Source organism: Salmo salar, chromosome ssa19, assembly GCF_905237065.1.
Source record: "Salmo salar chromosome ssa19, Ssal_v3.1, whole genome shotgun sequence".
In the NCBI taxonomy this organism is placed as follows: Eukaryota; Metazoa; Chordata; class Actinopteri; order Salmoniformes; family Salmonidae; genus Salmo; species Salmo salar.
Window position 1 is genome coordinate 46,507,955 of NC_059460.1, and position 19,719 is coordinate 46,527,673.

Below are 19,719 nucleotides of genomic sequence, written 5' to 3' on the forward strand. Positions count from 1 at the left end.
AGGTGGGGGAAATGGATTGAGCTTTACAACTCTTTATTTATTTACTTATTAATGGAATTTAAAATGAGGCAGTAACAAAAAAATGTGATTAATCACACTAATGAGATTGTTGAATCCTGTTTAGTAATCAATAGCACATATTTCTGGCAGGGAAGGACTGTAGGGACCAAATAGCTCTCTAGACACCTCTCTCATTCCCCCTCTCTCTAGACCAGTGTTTATAACTCCAGTCCTCTAGTACCCCCAACAGTACACATTTGTATTGTAGCCCTGGACAAACACACAGCTGATTCAACTCATTGAGGGCTTGATGATTAGCTGACAAGTTTATCAGGTGCACTTGATTTTCGGGGTACTCGAGGACTGGAGTTGGGAAACACTGCTCTAGTGTATAGCAGGGCTTCCCAAACTCGGTCCTGGGCCACCCATACACCCCCCCACACACGTTTTGTTTGTTTTTTGCCCTAACACTACACAGCAGATTCATATAAAATGAAACCTTGATGATGATGTGGTTATTTGAATCAGGGGTGTAGTGCTAGGGCAAAAAAACAAAACGTGCACCAGGGGAAATCCCTGGCCTATAGGACTGCCATCAGACAGAGGAAATAGACAGAGGGAGGAAAGAGAGAGAGGGTTGCCGCCTCTCCAATGGGTTACCGCCTCTCCAATGGTTACAACCTATCCAATGGCTACGGCCTATCCAATGGTTACAGCTTCTCCAATGGTTACAGCCTCTCCAATGGTTACAGTTTCTCCAATGGTTACAGCCTCTCCAATGGTTACAGTTTCTCCAATGGTTACAGTTTCTCCATGGTTACAGTTTATCCATGGTTACAGTTTCTCCAATGGTTACTGCATCTCCAATGGTTACAGTTTCTCCAATGGTTACCGCCTCTCCAATGGTTACAGTTTCTCCATTGGTGTGTGTGTGCGTGCATGTGTGTGTGTGCATGTCGTATGGTTGAATGCAGACTTTTTCCTCAATATTCTCTGTCTCCATGGCACCCAGCAACTTTATGCGGTGCGTGGTGTGAGCTATCGAAATGTGCTTTTAATTTAATCCGGACATTATTGAATTACCAAGTGCATGAATATTCTGTTATGGACACCTGTTGTGTCCCTTGGCCAAGATAAAATATCCTTTGTATATTGAGATCCCTGAGAATGTACTGTTGCTACTGTTGATGGAAAATCAAGATAGAACGCCCTTTGGCAGAGAGAGGCTGATGAAGACATCCAATGGAGAATAGAGATATGGAGTGCCTGTCCACTGGACACAGAGGTCACCATGTTATTGGATTTAGGTAAAAAAACAAAAACAAAAAATGATGAAATTCCCTTAAGTTGCTGACCTTTTGCAAATCCAATCAGTTTTCCACATTGATTGAACATCGTCATATTGAAGTTCTTTGTTGAAATGATGTGGAAACAACGTTGATTACACCAGCTTTCTGTCCAGTGGGTCCAGTGGGTTTTTGTCCTTTTTGGCTAATGCAGAGGTACCAGGAAACCTGCGGGGACCAACTATTACTGTTATGCTCTACACTGTTCCATAATCTGAAGGTCCCTCCTGTAGTTTCTTTCAGAAAATCACTAAAGGAATTCATTCAAATCAATCCAAATGCTGCTGAGAAGCACGTGCAACCACAGTCTTAACCACTTAAAATAGTAGGCATCACATAGGAATTTGAAGGTCAAAAACCAGTCCAACATCAAACCAGAAGTGAGAAAAGGAACGAGTGATGTTTTTGTTGAGTTGATTTCACACTTGGCAACAGGGAGAGCTGAACCAGGTGTGACACAGTGGGTGTCCATCCATCCCTCCAGACTAAAGGACTAGAACAGGACTGTAAGGATCGACATTGGTAGAGGTGAGAAGCAGGTACAGGGAGTGAACATTTAATTATCAACGGACATGGAACGGAACAGGACAGCGTCTGGACATGAACACATAACAACATTAAATGCAGACACAGGGAACAAATGGGGGAGCAGACAGTTATAGATGGGGCAATCAACAAAGGGAAGGAGTCCAGGTGAGTCCAACAAGCGCTGCTGTGCGTAATGATGGTGACAGGTGTGCGTAATGAAGGGCAGCCTGGTGCCCTCGAGCGCTAGAGAGGGAGAGCGGGAGCAGGCGTGACAAGGACAGAGCCAAAGGGTTACACTTACACGTGTCTCTGTTTCTGGCTCCTCCCCTAAGCTAAGCCACTGCTTTAAACCAGAAGAGATCAGGCAGTTTACATTTTCCTCTGGCAGCACTGTGAGACGTCTCACTAACTGGGCCACTTTGTTTCTTTGTCCACTGCAGGTTTACAGGACAAATTGAGGTGTTAGGTCTACAGTAGTGCACTGAATGGTGTATTTTGAGAGTCAGCGCGTACTGTTTGGGAAATTAACAGGACTCTAGTACCCTCTATTCTTTATTCAATAGAAACCTTGTCAACAGTCAAAAGGGGCTTTGCTGATGAATACTTTGCCTTCTTTCACTATACAAACTCGCTACAAAGGTGCTTGGCAGTTGTTGGAACACCACAAGCTTGTCCAACAGGAGTCTAATCAACATCACCTACCTGGTGGTCCATGCCCTGTTCTGTAAGGCAAATATCTTATCCTTCACCTTCTTAGCTCCATGTTCACACACACAAATAGCGGGTGCTTATATTTGTACAGTTTCACGGCATGTACAAGTGGGTGTGAGGTGGAAATGTATTTTTTGCATATCCCAACGCCCCCTGAAACATCCTCAGAGAGTGGGTACATCACCAGGGATCAGCCATTTATGACAGTGACCATGACGCGTTTAGTGTTAAGTGCCTTGTTCAAGGGCTGAATCACAGATTTTTTACCTTGACGGCTCGTGGATTCAAACTAGCAACCTTTCAGTTACTTGCCCAACTCTGTAGTCGCTAGGCTACCTGCCACCCACACACACACACACACACACACACACACACACACACACACACACACACACACACACACACACACACACACACACACACACACACACACACACACACACACACACACACACACACACACACACACACACACAGGCTTTTTCATTAGTTCAAGAGACGGGAGACCTGTCTGAGAACATAACAGTTGAGCGTTGATTTGCCATCCCGTCTCAATGTGTATTGATCGGAAGTGAGGGTGGTTCTACACCATACAAATAGAAAGGTAGATATCGATTTTGTGCCTTGGGACTGACAGAGCTGCTTTACATTATAGACAGTAGAGAAGAGGAGAGGAGATGAGGGGAGGAGAGAGGAGAAGAGAAGAGGATAGGAGGAGAGAGGGGTGGAAAGGGAAGGAAAGGAGGGAAGTGAAGAGAGGAGAGAAGGAGAGAAAATGAGAGGAAAGGAAAGGAGGGGAGAGGAGAGAAAAGGAGAGGAGAGGAGAAGAGAGGAAAGGAAAGCAGAGGAGGAGAGAAAAGGAAAGGAGACGAGAGGAGAGGAGAGAAGAAGAGAGGAGAGGAGAAGAGAAGAGGAGGAGAGAGGAGGAGAAGAGGAGAGAGGTGAGAAAGAGAAAAGAGAGGAGGAGAGAGGAAGAGGAGAAGAGGAGGAGAATAGGGGAGGAGGAGAGGAGAACAGGAGAGGAGAGGAGTAGAGGAGGGGAGAATGGTTGACTGGAAACCTAATAGGAAGAAGGAGATGACATCTGAAATATTCAATATGAAAATAAAGAGGATTCAGATAAAGATAAATAACTCAGAGTACTTGCACGATCCTCACCCACCGACAAGCATACATTAGTACTGAGTAAAGGACTCAGTACTTGTTGAAGCAACTTTGGCAGGGATTACAGCCTCGAGCCTTCTTGGGTATAAGCTTGGCACACCTGTATTTGGGGAGTTTCTCCCATTCTTCTCTGCAGATCCTCTCAAGCCCTGTCAGGTTGGATGGGGAGCTTTGCTGCACAGCTATTTTCAGGTCTCTCAAGAGATTTTCAATCGGGTTCAAGTCCAGGCTCTGGCTGGGCCACTCAAGGACATATAGAGACTTGTCCCGTAACCACTCCTTCGTTGTCTTAGCTGTGTGCTTAGGGTCGTTGTCCTGTTGGAAAGTAAACCTTCGCACCAGTCTGAGGTCCTGAGCACTCTGGAGCAGATTTTCATAAAGGATCTCGCTGTACTTTGCTCCGTTCATCTTTCCCTCAAACCTGACTAGTCTCCCAGTCCAAGCTTGGCATTCAGGTCAAAGTGTTCAATCTTGGTTTCATCAGACAATATAATCTTGTTTCTCATGGTCTGCAAGTCTTTAGGTGCCTAATGGCAAACTCCAAGTGGGCTGTCATGTGGCTGTTACTGAGGAGTGGCTTCTGTCAGGCCATTCTACCATAAAGGCCTGATTGGTGGAGTGCTGCAGAGACGGTTTTCCTTCTGGAAGTTTCCCCTATCTCCACAGAGGAACTTTAGAGCTCTGTCAGAGTGACCATCGGGTTCTTTGTTACCTCCCTGACCAAGGCCCTTCTCCCCCGATTGCTCAGTTTGGCCTGTGGCCAGCTCTAGGAAGAGTCTTGGTGGTTTTAAACTTCTTCTTTTGAAGAATGATGGAGGCCGATATGTTCTTGGGGACATTCAATGGTGCAGACATTTTTTGGTACCCTTCCCCAGATCTGTGCCTCGACACAATCCTGTCTCGGAGCTCCACAAACAATTCCTTCGACTTTATGGCTTGGGGTTTGCTCTGACATGCACTGTCAACTGGGGAACCTTTTATAGGCAGGTGTGTGCCTTTCCAAATCATGTCCAATTAATTTAATTTACCACAGGTAGACTCTAATCAAGTTGTAGAAACGTCTCAAGGATGATCAATGGAAACAGGATGCACCTGAGCTCAATTTTGAGTCTTATAGCAAAGGGTCTGATTACTTATGTAAATAAGATATTTTTGATTTTAATTTATAATTTTGTTAAAACCTGTTTTCGCTTTGTCTTTATGGGGTATTGTGTGCAGAATGATGAAGATTATTCATTTTTTAATCCATTTTAGAATAAGGTTGTAACTAACAAAATGTGGAAAAAGTCAAGGCGTCAGAATACTTTCCGAAGGCATTGTATAAACTAATTATAGAGAAAACTATGCAATTATTACAACACATATGTTGTAATTTGACATTTTTGTCTGGATTGGCTTCCCCAGTGATTTTACTCACACATGGCTACTGGTCAGCCTCTGACAGTACTTATCCGGGAATTGCATCATTAGTCATTGAATCAACAGGGTTTGATTAGACAATCATTAGTTATTGATTAAGTTTGGTGTCTGATTCAACCCTCCCGGCACCACAATGAGTGTGGAAGGAGGCAATTGTATTCTTCATTGATTTAAAACCGTAAATAACTGTCTAAGATAGAGTCTGCTGAGAGTTCAATTGTTTTGTGCTTTCTGATATATATGTCAATATATATTCTTATGTCATTTCCCTTCCCTATTCACTACAGAATGAAAGATTCTGATCAATCCTCTGAGTATCTCTCTTTCCAGACAGTCTTAGAGACAAAAGATTGGGCCATGGTCGTGTCGTTGAAAAGAGACGACCATGGACTACTTTCAGAGATGCATACTATTACATAATCATAACCTGAAATAGTTTCTTACTTAAACATTTGTTGTAATGATGAAATCTCTGTCTCTTTGTTTCTCTCTCTCTCTCTCTCTCTCTCTCTCTCTGTCTCTCTGTCTCTCTGTCTCTCTCGTGCTCTACTTGACTGAAAAAAAACATGAAAGAATAATCTTGACAGCAGTCAAACTGCATATAGAGTTGTCCCTCATAGGAGGACACAAATGTTTTTGACATTTTGTCAGCTGCAGATTGCAGAAGCTAAATGGGCTGGAGGGAGAGAGGTGAGAGGTCCATGGTGGTACTATGTGGGAGTGGAAGGTGAGAGCCTCCTCCACTAAGGAGACAGAAGGCATGCCACCACAGAATTTAATGTTTTTACAACTAGAGTGTCACAGAGAGGTGGGGAAAGAGATGGAACCCAGCAAGGGAGTTGGTGAAATAGAGGAAAATGGAGGAAGGATCTTTGCTTTCCTGTGCAGGTGTCATCCGGTATGCACCAATCAATATACACCTAGGAGAGGAGAGGGCTCTCAACCTGCTGCCAGATTCTGATACATTCACAGCTGCTATCACACAGTCAGGGAACCCGACCAAGAACACAGACGCAAATTGTCACTAACTTTATGAATATTTCATGGAGAAAAGTTATCAGTGTTTTTGCTTGAGGGGAAAGAGAAAAAACGTTTTTCGAGACAATTGAAGCTCAGTTTGGGTTCAAACAATTACTCCATTGTGGCGGTTCTGAAACCCTTTAAGCCAGATGCACCCTGACTTGCTCAGTCTTATCGGCGAGAGCAGTTGCCAGTTTTCCCCCCCATTGTATCTGAGCCGCTATTTGTTTTTCTTATCTTGGCTCCATTTGTAGGGCCATTTTTCTCGGGGTGGTTACCAGACTAATTGAGTCATGGAGAGGTATTTATAGTCGTTATCTGCTCTGCTTGACAACCGATGCAGAAGCTGCCCCACTGTTTCTTGTATTATACTCCATCCTATTCGCCTTTTCTTCTTTTTATATCCCTCCATCTTACCGACTGTAATAGGGAATTGTACTTCAGACGATGTACCGTAGGGATAATGTTTGGAATGCACAGTACTAAATCAGCTTTCCCAAATATTTTACCAATAAACAAATAACAATTATAAAATAATTAATGTTTCGTCTCTCTCTCTGTTTTCAGAATTTTCTGTCACTTCGCAAGTGGCTGAGTCTTACCCGGGAAATCATCAGAGCGTGGTAAACAGCGTCACTGTGTAGCCCATGTATCTGATGCTGTCTGGACCAAAAGGGTATAACATGCTGCCGCCATAGCATTTGTTTGATTGATGCCAGCAATGGCCTCCCTTGATAAAAAATTATAGTATAATTAACCAATCAGCGTTGAGATAAGCTCAACTGTGGGTTGTCCCGGTGCAGCAAAATACCCACCAAAGGAGGCCAGTTTTTATTTGACTTCAGAACAATCAAATCACATCCTTTGCAAAACGTAATTTTCAGAAAAACGTGTCTGTTTCTGGTCTGCTTGTGTTGATGTCCTGCAATATTACTTGTTAGACATTACTGCACGGTCGGAACTAGAAGCACAAACATTTCGGTACACTCACATTAACATCTGCTAACCATGTGTATGTGACCAATAAAATGTTATTTGATTTTAGCTAGCTTGCTAAATCGTCCCTTTCCTAAGCCCTGGATGGAGATGGGGATTTGGACTTGTGGTTTTGACTTAATTCTCTGTACAGGCCAATGATTATGATGGTGATTCTGATCTAACCATAAATCAATATGTTGTGCCACTGGTCTGAGACGATTGAAGTTCAATATGTAGCCTAGATGTAGCCTAGCAGCCTCACATTAGCTAGCTAGCTAACTTAGCTGGTTCATTGTTGCCCATGTGAGGAAGTCAGGATAGCAAGCATTTTAGCTATGACAACAAAAACTAAAAGCATACTGTATGACAAAGCCATAGACCATTTTGCCAACATGAGAGGAGGATGGCATTGGCGTTCAACTAGTCTACAAATATGGTGAGTAAAAAAATATATATGTTTTGCGCACGTATGTACACACCCACACACACACAGAAATCAGTACCATAGACAAGAGGTGTGGATTCAAGTCACATGACTTGGACTCGAGTCAGACTCGAGTCACAAATATGATGACTTGCAACTCGACTTTGACTTTAGCACCAATGACTCATGACTTGACTTGATAACCACCCCAAGCCCAAATATGAAAATTGATGCTATTAAAAAAAGTGTGCAGCGCATCAACTCTTCATTTAACGGATTACAGTTTGAATCGGACAGCAGCAATCAAATTGTGCCAGCTGAGAAAAAGTTGTGCGTGGCAGTGCAGTGGAACGTCGGCGGGTGAATTCAGATGGAGCCCATGGAAAGATGATACCCCAAATTATTATTTTCAGATATAAAGACAATGCTGTATCAACAAATAACGGATTACAACCTGCAAAACATGCTGGAAGAAAATTACAGACGGAGGCGCAACAATTTCCAATTTTGTTCGACATTTGAAGCTGCAAAAAAACGGTAAGTCGTGGTTAATATAGCTGACAGCTATATAATTTATAACTTTACTAGTGTAACTTAGCATGTAGGCTAACGTAACGTTAAATCAATGAGCCTCCACACAGTCAGTCAGTGCGGGAACGTGATCATTACACCCAAGATTGAGCTACAACTGGTTAGGCAGTTGGTAGCCTAAATCCTGGCTGATGTTACTGCTGTTCCTAAAACCATTGACATACGTTAGCCTACTTTAACCACAGAAAGAGAGAGAGCGAGAGAGAGTGTGTGTGTGTGTGTGTGCACGTTAAGGTTGGGCGATTGTGTAGAAGCCTACATCGCCCGATTGCACCCCATACCGACCCTCGATAGTCGACCACTATTGGGGGGGGTCTATCCCATGGCTACCCATGCATTTCCATGGAAATATAACTATATATGAGTAATATATAAGTAATAAATATATAGATATTTTTAAAAGCATTCATGATTTGCATAAATGTAATATACTATTACTCTTGTTAAAAGTATGAAATTGTATTATATTTTGTGAAGAGCACATTATGACTTGTTTAGGACTCAAAACTCAAAGTTTAGGACTTGAGACTTGACTTGATACTTCACAGTCTTGACTTGAGACTTGACTCGGACTTGCCTGTCTTGACTTGTTACTAGAGTGCTAAGACTTGAGACTTGATTGGAAAAAATTGTTTTTGGTATCTGTAAGTTTGTTTTCAGTGTACTAAACTAAGTATATATAGGTTTGTTGACTTGATGTTTAAATGTTTAAGTTGAAATGGAGCTTGAATAGTGTAGGCAGTGCTCCTGTTGTCTTTGTGCTGACTTACGGTACCTCCATGGTTCTAAATCAGTAGTTGTTTAGTAAACTGTCGAAAACATTCAAAGGCTTGACCATGCTGCAGGTGGTATAACTGTTTGTATGCAATATTTGCTTTGTGGATTTACCTGGATAGATATAGCTCTCTTGTTTTGTGATTGAATTTATTCCGCCACTGTGACTGTTGTCTTTTTGTTGTCCTGGCCTAATTGTATACCATGGTGCCGTATGAAGAAATGGGTTATAGAGCAAACAACAAAATTATCACAACATATATTATAATATGGCTTTTTTTACTGGCTTGGCTTGGCTTCCTCACTGATTTTAACCATGCACTGCTACTGCTTATAGGCATAGCTTTATGGCAGTTTATATATTACGCAAGGAGGATGTTGACGCCAAAGGTGCATCATTTGAAGTTAAGTGGCACAGTATTATATTGTTACAGTATGCACATCACTTGCTAACAGCCATTGTGTATGCAGTAATGTTCACTTACAGTTGAAGTCGGAAGTTTACATACACTTAGGTTGGAGTCATTAAAACTCGTTTATCACCAATCCACAAATTTCTTGTTAAACAAACTATAGTTTTGGCAAGTTGGTTTGGGCATCTACTATGTGCATGACACAAGTAATTTTTCAAACACTTGCTTACAGACAGATTATTTCACTTATAATTTACTGTATCACAATTCCAGTGGGTCAGAAGTTTACATACAGTAAATTGACTGTGCCTATAAACAGCTTCGAAAATTCCAGAAAATGATGTCAGCGTCTGATAGGCAAATTTACATAATTTGAGTCAATTGGAGGTGTACCTGTGGATGTATTTCAAGGCCTACCTTCAAACTCAGTGAATCTTTGCTTGACATCATGGGAAAATGAAAAGAAATCAGCCAAGACCTCAGAAAAAAAATTGTAGACCTCCACAGGTCTGGTTCATCCTTGGGAGCAATTTCCAAACGCCTAAAGGTACCACGTTCATCTGTACAAACAATAGTACGCAAGTATAAACACCATGGGACCATGCAGCCGTCATACCACTCAGGAAGGAGACCCGTTCTGTCTCCTAGAGATGAACGTACTTTGGTGTGAAAAGTGCAAATCAATCCCAGAACAACAGCAAAGGACCTTGTGAAGATGCTGGAGGAAACAGGTACAAAAGTATCTAAATCCACAGTAAAACGAGTCCTATATCGACATAACCTGAAAGGCCACTCAGCAAGGAAGAAGCCACTGCACAAAAACCACCATAAAAAATCCAGACGACGGTTTGCAACTACACATGGGGACAAAGATCATACTTTTTGGAGAAATGTCCTCTGGTCAGATGAAACAAAAATATAACTGTTTGGCCATAATGACCATCGTTATGTTTGGAGGAAAAAGGGGGAGCCTTGCAAGCCGAAGAACATCATCATTGTTCTCTCTACTATTATTCTGACATTTCACATTCTTAAAATAAAGTGGCGATCCTAACTGACCTAAAACAGGGAATTTTTACTAGGATTAAATGTCAGGAATTGTGAAAAACTGAGTTTAAATGTATTTGGCTAAGGTGTATGTAAACTTCCGACTTCAGCTGTACATAAAAACACTTGTTGGAAAAATAGGAAAAGACCGGAACAACTATTGTCAAAAACCTATGAGTGTTTGTTTGGCTCTTTCTTCCCTCAAAGACGTCACCTCCACCCTCCCACCCTACTGTCATCCCACATAGAAAAAGGGAACTACCACAGTGAGATAGTAAAGGACTGTCTCCTAACACAGCCTCGTATTGATACCACATGTTCATTTATAATTAAAACTAGCCACCCAGTGATGCAGAAAGTCCATTTGTTTTATCACAATGGTATCATGAATTAAACAGGCATACATAGTGAACACACTGTACAGGCCCAGTGCAGAGACACTAATGCCAACGTAGGTAATTTATTCATTAAAGGGGGGCTGAAATTCCTGATTTAGACTCTGTTTCAATTCTCCTCATTAGGAACGACATTTGGGTATTGGAGGCCTGCTTTGATGCAGTTGTCTCTTGTGTGTGTGTTCGAACGTGGGAAGAGTTTGTACATTCACTCTGTCAAAACAGTACAGAGTTACGGTCACTCAACCTTCTTGATAACTGTCTGTGTTTCCTTGTGCTGAGCGATCAGGGATTTTTGAGGACGGTTCAGTTTTGGTTCGATTATTAAAAATAATTGTAGTTTTCAATTTTGATTTCTTGTTTTTTGTTTTTGGTACATTAAATAAAATCAAATTGTATTCGTCACATGCGCCGAATACAACAGGTAGACCTTACAGTGAAATGCCTCCCTACAAGCCCTTAACCAACAATGCTGTTTTAAGAAAATACCCCCAAAAAATAAATAAAAGTAACAAATAATTAAACAGCTGTTGTAAAATAACAATAGCGAGGCTATATACAGGGGGTACCAGGATAGAGTCAATGTGCGGGGGCACCGGTTAGTCCAGGTAATTGAGGAAATATGTACATGTAGGTAGAGTTATTGAAGTGACTATGCATAGATAATAACACAGAGTAGCAGCAGCGTAAAGGAAGGGGGTGGTGTGCAAATAGTCTGGGTAGCCATTTGATTAGATGTTCATGAGTCTCATGGCTTAGGGGTAGAAGCTGTTTATAAATGTCTTGGACCTAGACTTGGCGCTCCGGTACCGCTTGCCGTGTGGTAGCGGAGAGAAGAGTCTATGACTAGGGTGGCTGGAGTCTTTGACAATCTTTAGGGCCTTCCTCTGACACCGCCTGGTATAGAGGTCCTGGATGGCAGGAAGCTTAGCCCCAGTGGTGTACTGGGCCATATGCACTACCCTCTGTAGTGCCTTGCAGCCGGAGCCCGAGCAGTTGCCATAACAGGCAGTGGTGCAACCCGTCAGGATGCACTCGATGGTACAGCTGTAGAACCTTTTGGGGATCTGAGGACCCATGCCAAATCTTTTTAGTCTCCTGAGGGGGAATAGGTTTTGTCGTGCCCTCTTCACGACTGTCTTGGTGTGCTTGGACCATGTTAGTTTGTTGGTTATGTGAACGCCTAGGACACTCTCAACCTGTTCCACTACAGACCTGTCGATGAGAATGGGGCCGTGCTTGGTCCACCTTTTCCTGTAGGCTGTCTTGTCGTTGTTGATGATCAAGCCTACCACTGTTGTCATCAGCAAACTTAATGATGGTGTTGGAGTCGTGCCTGGCCATGCAGTCATGAGTGAACAGGGAGTACAGGAGTGGACTGAGCATGCACTCCTGAGGGGCCCCCGTGTTGAGGATCAGTGTGGCGGATGTGTTGTTACCTACCCTTACCACCTGGGGGTGGCCCGTCAGGAAGTCAAGGATCCAGTTGTAGGAGGTGTTTAGTCGCAGGGTCCTTAGCTTAGTGATGAGCACTATGCATTATGTGGTTTTAATGCTGTAACAACATAGAATAAAACAATTAATAAAAGTCCCATGATGGTAGTGACTGCCCATTACTGCTTATCACTTATTAACCGTAATTTATTCACATTACTTAACTTTAATAAAATACTTCAGTTTTTACATTTGTTTATTTGATTACTTTCTTTATTTTTCAATCCAAGACATCATCTCATCTCTATAGAGCTGCTGCCTATACTTTCTGGCCAAAATCACTATTTTAGCAGTTCTTCCAATTATATAAGGCATACTTTTATGATTGCTGAATACCAACTATCAATCAATTAGATTATGTATTTTCTGGTAGAAATACCTCGCGAAGCAACTGCTCTCTATCCCTCTCAATCGCACATTCTTCCATCTCTTCTCTCTAGCTGGTACAAAAGAAACACACAGATCGGACAAGTAGGCTCACAATGGATTATGGTCATTGTGGTTAATTACCATATTTTCTGCGCTAAACTATGTAGAATATTGGCCTATTGGAAACTACAACATCACACAGTTTGGGCTTGATCTGATTTATTTCTAGAGAAACTGTGCAAGGTGCACATTGAGCTCACACAAAAAAGCTAACATTTTTTAATGGAATTAAAATAATTATTTGTCCATTAATTGTTCAAAAAATGATTTTGTTTAATTGCTCAGCACTAGTGTTTCCCATATATCTATCTCTGGGGCTAGTTAGAGACCATTAATATAGTACACTATGTCAATGGGATAATATCTTCATGTTGCACATCTCCTGGTTGTCTCGTTAATGCTTTCAATATTTGTATATGAATTTGTACAGTTTATAGTTGGTTAGTTAACCAACCTCCCTGAGCATGTACAGAGTGACAACAAGAAAGTAATGTGTATGCAGAGATAGGATCCCAAACTCTAGGCTAGTACTAGTTACGATCAAGTAGCCTCGCGACTAGTATCCTCTATTCTTTACACTACGGACGTTGGGGATAGGAGCAGATGGATGAACTTGATTATCCTCAAGGGGACAATTGAGGATGGAGTTGAGGATGGGTTAAAACCACTAGCTACTGTACTGCTCCTAGCATCACAAGTTCAACCCCAATGTTAGGCACTCGATTTGTCATTTTTGTTTTTTAACCCTAACCTTAATGAATCACTCAGAATGAATGCCTAAACTTAAGTTTAGCCCTATCCCAAACCTTAACCCTTACTCTAATAACTCAGAGTTAATTCCTAAACTTGCCTTTCAATTTCACTTTTGCGCAGTTTGACTGACAGCTAACATATGGTACCACACGCCATAATCTACAGATGGTACCACACTCCATAATCTACATATGGCAACACACTCCATAATCTACATATGACAACACACTCCATAATCTACATATGGTACCACACTCCATAATCTACAGATGGCAACACACTCCATAATCTACATATAATACCACACTCCATAATCTACATATGGCAACACACGCCATAATCTACATATGGCAACACACGCCATAATCTACATATAGCAACACACTCCATAATCTACAGATGGCAACACACTCCATAATCTTCAGATGGTACCACACTCCATAATCTACATATGGCAACACACTCCATAATCTACATATGACAACACACTCCATAATCTACATATGGTACCACACTCCATAATCTACAGATGGCAACACACTCCATAATCTACATATAATACCACACTCCATAATCTACATATGGCAACACACGCCATAATCTACATATGGCAACACACGCCATAATCTACATATAGCAACACACTCCATAATCTACAGATGGCAACACACTCCATAATCTTCAGATGGTACCACACTCCATAATCTAAAGATGGTACCACACTTCATAATCTACAGATGGTACCACACTCCATAATCTACAGATGGTACCACACTCCATAATCTACAGATGGTACCACACTCCATAATCTACAGATGGTACCACACTCCATAATCTACAGATGGTACCACACTCCATAATCTACAGATGGTACCACACTCCATAATCTACAGATGGTACCACACTCCATAATCTACAGATGGTACCACACTTCATAATCTACATATGGTACCACACTCCATATGGCAACTGTCACGTCCTGACCAGCAGAGGGTGTAGTTGGGTAGTATTTTGGTCAGGACGTGGCAGAAGATGTCTGTGTATGTTTGTTCTGGGTGTTGTGTTTCTATGTTGGTCTGTGTGGCTCCCAATCAGGGACAGCTGGTTATCGTTGTTCCTGATTGGGAGTCATATATTTAGGAGTATGTTTGTCACTTGGGTTTGTGGGTGGTTGTGTTAACACTGCTATGATTTTGTAAGTAGCCTGTCTGGAGTCGTTCGTGTTTATTGTTTTGGTGTTCACAGTTTAATACATATCATGATGAGCACGCAACCCGCTGCGTATTGGTCAACTTTCTCAGACGATGATTTCTCTGTTTCGTTTGACGACGACAGCCGTTACAGCAACACACGCCATAATCTACATATAGCAACACACTCCATAATCTACAGATGGCAACACACTCCATAATCTACAGATGGTACCACACTCCATAATCTACAGATGGCAACACACTCCATAATCTACAGATGGCAACACACTCCATAATCTACAGATGGTACCACACTCCATAATCTACAGATGGTACCACACTCCATAATTTAAAGGGCAACACACTGTAATCTCTGTTGCCTGCAGTCATGGTAAATGTCTCCATCTGCCTGGAGGTTGTGCTTGAGCATAGTTCTAACAGGGTTGCATAATTATTATAAAAATTAAAAAGACAAAGGTTGAAGTAGGAAGTAGAAATCTCACAAACACTAAACATCACCAGAGAATGTATGAATCATCTCTGATAGACTACATGTTGCTCTATTCAAGGCACAGAATTTGTGTGTTTTAAATGAATTAACCCTGTCTGTGTGCACATACACAGATTCCCCAACAGCGTCTGAGATCTTGTCCCACGAGACCAGAGTAAAAAAAGAAACTCTGCTCTTCAGGACTGCCTGGTTGAAAACTCATGAACTACGACTTCCCACACTTTAAGAAAAATTACTTTAATTTCTCTCTCGGAGAGATAACTGAGGAAATACTGGTATCATTTCACCTGGAATTCTCCTCCGTCCATCCTTGAGTGGATTGGGTCTGGAAATGAGGAAGAAGCCTTCCATCAGCACACACTGTTGTTATTTTTCTATTTTTCTTCCTTTGGTTTCTATAATTTCCTAGTATTGCTGTCGTTAGTTTATATACGTAAGCTGTGGACCCCTGGCTGGGCTGGATGTGATATTTCAGAAAATGCTCCTTGCTGACAACATGATGGCGGTATTGATCACAGTTAGCGGGCTGTAACATGCAAAGGCAATTACAGAGTCAAACAATTTAATTTGAAAAAGAAAATGTCAACCTGATAACTGGGGTGCTTTGTGGATTTGCTGACCATGCAAAGCGCTGGCTTGCAGTATGAAGACAATCTAAGTGGTTTCTATTTTGAAAGAGCATTTCCTCAATGTAATTTAAAGGTAGCTGTGAAAGGCTCCACAGGGAACTATGAATGCATCAAACATATAGCAAGGTAATGGAGAAATAAAAGTGTCATTTCCGATTAGTTTCACTTCCGATTTCATAAAGGAATACAGGCCCGCTTTCACAGTATTGGTGGCCTCAAATATCACCGGTAATCTCATTTGATTTCTTTCAATCACATTTGATTAGAATTGTTGCTTTTGTTTGCAGCGTTTCTTGTCAGATCCATTACTGTAACGAATTAAGAAATCTAAATGAACTTGGTTGTTCAGTGTGTGGTTGCAGACTTGCATAAACTACACAAGGGAGACCTGTTAAGGGGTGTTACCTTGAGCCTACTGGGTCCTGTAGGGCTCAGAAAGCCAGTTGTGTAATAAGAGAATGCGGAGGGCTCAGACTTTGCTTGGGGATCGGCTTGACAAATATCACACCTTAGTGTCGTGTTTAATCTGAGATTTACCTCTGATTAAACCCCATAAACCCCAAATGCCTTTCTGGTCTCTCCTTAATATAAAAGACGATCAATAATGTCTGAGCTGTTGCCAAAGAAAAGCACTGGCACAGTCAGTACAGTACCAAGCAAATGGATGAAACGACTGTGGAAGACATATGCAAGACGTATCAGAAGTTCTGTAAAAGCCTAGAACCCGTTTTTAAATCTCCTCTGACAAGGAAGAAGGCCATGCAGCCGAAACCCGTCAGAGTTTTGAAATCTTTGTTCCATTGAACATGTCACACAAATAAAAGATGACCAATTTACCCCTTTTACCAAAGAGCACCTATCTACAAAGACTTACTAATGAACCCAGCAGCGCTTCCCTTCCTCCTTTTTGTCCACCCCTCTGACAATCGACAGATACAAGTATAGTGTATGCACAAGACAGGCAATTGCAAGTGTCGAGGAGACCAGAGTTGATTTATAGCAGCATTACCGTTAGTGAGAGTAATCCTGCAGATGCTGTCGGAGATGTTTACCTGTTTTGGAGAAGAGAAAAAAGCGGCTGGTGAGAGATGTTCTTCCCTAAAGAGAGCTTGGAGAAGTGCCGGGTAATATTTTTTTTGTGTCATCTAGTGTCACACAGGCAACTATTTAGTTCCTTTTGTGGCCTTGGACGATGTTGGGAAGCTCTGTAATGTTTTGAAACACGTTGGTGTAGCTTGTTTTTCAAAGTGTCTCCCTGTTAGATCTGATTTTGTGTTCCAGCTTTCACAGTACTACTCCATGGATCTTCTGCTGAGCGGCATGAACAAACGCAGGTGGCACGTAATTGGACATCTCTGCGTCCCAAATTTGAACCATCTTCCCAGATAATAAAGGATGTATTTGTACCTCTGTACTTTCCCTTGCCATTCCAAATGAAGGCTCTTAGAAAATAAGTGTAGGCGAGGCATGCCTTGGGTTAAACATGAATGTTCCGTAAGTGCCACGTATCCTGCAGTCTTTTAATAAAACTGCGAACATCCCTGTATTATTTGAGACCAGGTAGGTTTAATCCACTTTACAGTGAGTATAGAAGAGATATCTCTCCATTGAAACTCCAAGGCCTATCCTTATTCCCCACTGTCCCTGATACTGTACCTAGGAAGGGGGCCTGTTATAATGCCTTTATGCGTCAGTCTGCTACACAGCAGCCAACCCTCAGAGGGTGAGGTCAGTGGAAGTCACCTCCCCATATACCTCCTGTTGATGCTGGATCAGTCAGAGAGTTCAGAGGTCAGACACCAGTGGAGATGCTTCCTGTGTGCAGACGGGACCGGGGTTACCATGGAAACAGCTTTAAGAAGCAGGTCTACTATTGATGAGACTGAGAAGCAGGAGAGGTCAGGGTGTTGTTATGGAATGGGATGCTATAGCAGTGTTATTCAATGTGAGTAGTTATTTAAAAACAATCATTGAGAGGTTCTTTGTACATTTTCTACGTATTTTCTACATTTGAAGAGAGCACCAGCTAATCCGGGTGTCTGATCACGCTCTCCGTAGCCTATCTGAGTAAGTTCTTGAAACAGGTTAACATTCACAAGGCCGCAGGGCCAGACGGATTACCAGGACATGTACACAGAGCATGCGCTGACCAGCTAGCAAATTTCTTCCGTGACATTTTCAACCTCTCCCTGACCCAGTCTGTAATACCTACATGTTTCAACCAGACCACCATAGTCCCTGTGCCCAAGAGTGACAAGATAACCTGCCTAAATGACTATCGCCCTGTAGCACTCACATCTGTAGCCATGAAAGACTGGTCATGGCTAACATCAACACCATCATTCCAGACACCCTGGACCCACTCCAAGTCACATACCGCCCCAACAGATCCGCAGATGACGCAAGCTCTATTGCACGCCACACTGCCCTTTCCCACCTGGACAAAAGGAACACATACGTGAGAATGCTATTCATTGACTACAGCTCAGCATTCTACACCATAGTGCCCTCCAAGCTCATCACTAAGCCAAGGACCCTGGGATAAAACACCTCTGTATGCAATTGGATACTGGACTTTCTGATGGGCCGCCCCCAGGTGGTTAGGGTGGGCAAAAACACATCTGCCACGCTGACCCTCAACACTGGGGGTGTGCTTAGCCCAATTAAATTTGCTGACGACAGGATGGTGGTCGACCTGTTCATCATGACAATGAGACAGCCTACAGGGAGGAGGTCAGGGACCTGGCAGTGTGGTACCAGGACAACAACCTCTCCCTCAACATCAGCAAGACAAAGGAGCTGATCGTGGACTCAAGATAACGGAGGGCCGAGCACGCCCCCATGCACATCGACAGGGCTGTAGTGGAAACGGTCGAGAGCTTCAAGTTCCTCTGTGTCCACATCACTAATGACCTATCATGGTTCAAACACACCAACACAGTTGTGAACAGGGCACGACAACGCCTCTTCCCCCTCAGGAGGCTCAAAAGATTTGGCATGGACCCTGAGATGCTCAAAAAGCTCTACAGCTGCACCATTGAGAGCATCTTGACTGGCTGCATCAGTGCTTGGTAATACAACTGCTCAGCATCCGACTGCAATGTGCTACAGATGGTAATGCATACAGCCCAGTACATCACTGGGCCCGAGCTCCCTGCCATCCAGGACCTCTATATCAAGTGGTGTGAGAGGAAGGCCTTAAAATTGTCAAAGACTTCAGCCACCCAAGTCAGAGTCTGTTCTCTCTGCTACCTCACTGCAAGCGGTAACGGAGCACCAAGTCTGGGACCAAAAGGCTCCTGAACAGCTTCTACGGCAAAGCCGTAAGACTGCTGAACAGTTATTTATACGGCTACCCGGACGTTCTACTTTTCACCCTCTACCTACATGTACATATTACCTCAATCAATCACCTAACCAAACATACATGTACATATTACCTCAATCACCTAACCACACCTACATGTACATTACCTCAGTCAATCACCTAAGAAAACCTACATGTACATATTACCTCAATCAATCGCCGCAACTACCTGGTACTCCAGTACAACGTAGCCTGTATTTTGCCTCGTTGTTGTTACTTAATTGTGTTATTTTACTGTGTTACTATATTATTTTCTTAGTTTTTAACTGCTTTGTTGGGAAAGGGCGTTTCATGGTCAAGTCAACACTTGTTGTGTTCGGCACATGTGAATAACAACATTTGATTTGATTTGAATAAAGTTTGATTTGAAGATATAAAGAGATATAGGAAAGGGTATGTTTAATGATAAGGGACATCATTATTGTGATTTAACAACTCGTGGAGCAAGGTAACCTTTCGTCCACGTTGTTTTATCTGCAGTATGCCACCTTGAACCATGAAGGGGAATCTCTATAGGCAGTGAACTGGAGGGA